The sequence below is a fragment of the Acomys minous genome (assembly GCF_964271855.1).
Source record: "Acomys minous genome assembly, chromosome: 16".
NCBI lineage: Eukaryota > Metazoa > Chordata > Mammalia > Rodentia > Muridae > Acomys > Acomys minous.
This window is the reverse complement of record NC_140498.1, coordinates 74,049,294-74,053,253: the sequence shown is the minus strand read 5'-3', so window position 1 is coordinate 74,053,253 and position 3,960 is coordinate 74,049,294.

The following is a 3,960-nucleotide window of genomic DNA, read 5'->3' as shown; positions in this document are numbered from 1 at the left end:
CACACCGCGTGCTACTTACATCACTACAGGGCGGCTCCTGCGAGAGGCCCCAAAGGCAGTTGGTTGCCAGGCAACAAGGCAGCAGCTCCTGCTCCCAATCAACTGCTAGCTTTTGCTTGAAAGCGGTGGGGGGTGGGGGTGGGGAGGAAATGCACGTGCTTTGAGTCTTGTAAGTAGGGTTTATTTTCTCTCCTCTTTCTTATTTTCTTTCTTTTCGTTTTCTTCCTTTTCCTTTCCCTTCCCTTCTCCTTTTCCTTTCTGGCTTTTCCCCATTCCCTTTCCTACCTTCGGCGAGGCTGACTGGCCAATGGAGCAGAGCAACAGGAGGATGAAGCTAGGCAGCCAGTGTGTGCCATTACACCTTCCTCAGCAAGGCTGTTCCTTGCCGCTGCCGAAGCCTTGGACTTTAGGCTGGACTGTGCTTCCAGCCTCTTGTATCTGAACAAGTTCCCTGGCTCTTCGGTGCTCGAACAACCGTTTTTGTGATTATCTAACCTCCGATGGTGCAAATGCCACTTTGGTCCCTCTCAGCCACCGTGGACTTTGGCCATTCTTTAATATATCCCCTCCCCCACGTGCCCAGTCAGCTTTTACTTAATTTTTGTTTGTTTTTCGAGACAGAGTTTCTTTGTGTAGCCCTGGCTGTTCTGGACTCACTTTGTAGACCAGTCTGGCCTCGAACTCACAGCGATCCGCCAGCCTCTGCCTCCCGAGTGCTGAGATTAAAGGCGTGTGCCACTTCGCCCGGCCAGCTTTTACTTAATTTTATTTATTTTGCACACACGTGTGAGCATGTATATGCGCCATGGCACACAGGAGGAGGTCGGAGGGAGATGTGTGGGAGTAGACTATCTCCTTCCACACTTAAATCCTGGGGACCAAACCCAGGTCATCAGACTGGGCTACAGTTGTCTTTACCTGCTGAGCCATCGGGCGAACCCTTCTCTTGACTTCTTTATTATTTTATTTATTTATTTATTTATTTATTTATTTATTTATTTATTTTTTTTTGGTTTTTCGAGACAAGGTCTCTCTGTGTTAGCCTTGACTGTCCTGGACTCACTTTGTAGACCAGGCTGGCCTCGAACTCACAGCGATCCGCCCGCCTCTGCCTCCTGAGTGCTGGGATTAAAGGTGTGGGCCACCACGTCTGGATTTTTTTCTTGCTTTTCAAGACAGGGTTTCACTGTGTAGCCTTGGCTGTCCTGAACTCACTTTGTAGACCAGGCTGGCCTCGAACTCACAGTGATCCGCCTGCCTGAGTGCTGAGATTAAAGGTGTGCACCACCATGCCCAGCCCTCTTGACCTCTTTAATCACGTTATTCATTCCCCTCTTTAGCTTCTTTTTCATTCACCCTTTGGGTCGTGAAGCCCACTGTATTCTATCAGCTGCCCACCAGACTGCAAGCTCCAAGAGAGACGGATGTGTCACCCACACTGTATACCCTGCTCATTAAACATGGTGCCTAAAGCAAACACCTGGAGGCATACACATCTCCGGCATCACCTTCCTTCACATGTCCGTCTTTACCTCTTCTGGCTTGCTTCCTTTCGTATGACATTTCCCTTGATATGTTTGTTACCTCCTGAAATTACTTCTGCATCTATGTGTGTGTGCGCACGCGCGCATGCGTGCACAAACCCAGGCACCAGGCACGAGTGCACATTCATGCCTGTGACCACCATGAAGATCTATGGAAGCCAGAAGACAAACACAGGTGACGTCCTATTTGTCAATCTGACACAAACCTGGACGGATTTTCTCGGTTAATGATTGATGCAGAAAGGGTCTAGCCCACTGTGGGTAGTGCCCCGAGCCCCGCCCCCCTCCACACACACACATGGGGGCAGGTGGTCCTGGACACTATATGAAAGTAGGAGGAACAAGCCATGGGGAAACAGGTCAGTAAGCAGAATTCTTCAATGACCCTCTGCTTCAGGACCTGCCTCAGCTTCCCTTATTCTGGGCTACGGTGTCAGCTGAAACAAACCCTTCCGCTGGGTGTGGTGGCGCACGCCTTTAATCTCAGCACTCGGGAGGCAGAGGCAGGTAGATCGCTGTGAGTTCGAGGCCAGCCTGGTCTACAAAGCAAGTCCAGGACAGCCAGGGCTACCCAGAGAAACCCTGTTTTGGAAAACAAAACAAAACAAAACAAACCAACCAACAAACCCTTTCCTTCCTGCCGTGGTGTTAATTAAGGCAGATGTCTGGCTCTTTGCTTTTGACCCTTTCTACTGCGTAGGCCAGACAAGTGGCTTGAGAGCTTCTTGGGTCCCTGGTTGCCACCTCAGTTTCTCTGCAGGGGCACTAAGATCACAGATGTTTGTACTCTCATGTTTGGCCCTGATGCAGGTTCTGGGGATTCAAGGTCAGGTCAAGTCACCCCTGCACAGTGAGCACTTTATCCACTGTGCTATCTCCCTGGCCCTCACATTTCTGTTTTGCTTTTGTTTTTTTCAAGACAGGGTTTCTCTGTGTAACAGCTCAGGCTGTCCTGGAACCACACCCGGCTTCCACATGCTTTCTTAGTTTTCAGACCAAGCCATTTGGAGCCACCAGAAGCTTCCCGGAGTAAACAACAGAATGAGGCTGGTTTGCATGGTGAGTTTGCCAGTGCAGGGTTGGCTGCAGCCTGGTGCTGTCACCGTAAGAAGGCCAGAGGGACCCATAGGTAGATAAGGGCTGGGGGTGATAGACAATTGGCCCAGATGCCTCATCCACAAAGAAGAGAGCCAAGCAGATAGCTGTGATCCAGCCCTTGTGAGGCTGAGGTGGGAGGTCGGCAAGTTCTGGGCCTGCCTGGGCTGTGTAGGCGCATGCCTTTAATGCCAGCACTCGGGAGGCAGAGGAAGGTGGGTGGGTCACTGTGAGTTTGAGGCCAGCCTGGTCTACAAAGCGAGTCCAGGACTGCTAAGGCTGCATCTCTACAGTAGGGAGGGACTAACACCAGCCTAAGAGGCCTGACCCTCCAGTATTTTACAGTACGGATGCTTCAAACCTTTCTGGTTATATCATTCCCACCCAGTAGTGTTTAAAGAGGATGGAAAATGTTTAATAAATACAATGTTTCTTTTCTTATTTTTAAATCATTTAAAAAAAAAAACAGATTGGTAAACTGGGCCACCCTTTAATCCCAGGACTTGGGAGGCAGAGGCACGTGGATAATTATGAGTTGGAGGCCAGCCTGGTCTACAAAGTGAGTCCAGGACGGCCAAGGCTACACAGAGAAACCCTGTCTCAGAAAAAAAAAAACCGGCTTGGTGTAACACCTACCCCCAGCCCCACCCCCCCCACCTCAGACTCCCTATGCAGCCACCAAAGATGTCCTTGAACTGCTGATCTTCCTGCCTCTATCTCCAAAGGACTGGAGTTGCAGCCACAAGCCACCTGCCTTGGTTTATGAAATGCCTATAAGCCCATGGCTTCGAACACTCTAGGTGAGCACTACACCTGTTTTCTAGGATACTGAAACCACTAGGTAGTCCAGGCTGGTCTCGAGTGTATACTCCACCTGCCTCTGCCTCTGCCTCCCAAAGCTGGGATTGCAGGTGTACACTGCTATGGCGCTCCTTTCTCCTGTTGTGTACCGTGCTGCAGCTGGAACCCACAGCTCAATGCTCGGCAGGCAAGCACTCTACCATTAAGTCCCAGCCCCAGCTTGCCAACCAATGTTTTTGTTTTTCGAGACAGGGTTTCTCTGTGTACCCTTGGCTGTCCTGGACTCACTTTGTAGACCAGGCCGGCCTCGAACTCACAGCGATCCGCCCGCCTCTGTCTCCCGAGTGCTGGGATTAAAGGCGTGCGCCACTACGCCCGGCTTCAACCAATGTTTCTTGTTATTTTTAAATGTATGTGTACGTGCTCGCTTGTCTGTATAAACACCAGTGTGTGCTGACAGCAGCAGAAGCTGGGAAAGGGTGCAGGGTGCCCTGGAAAGGGACCTGATGTCAGTGCTGGG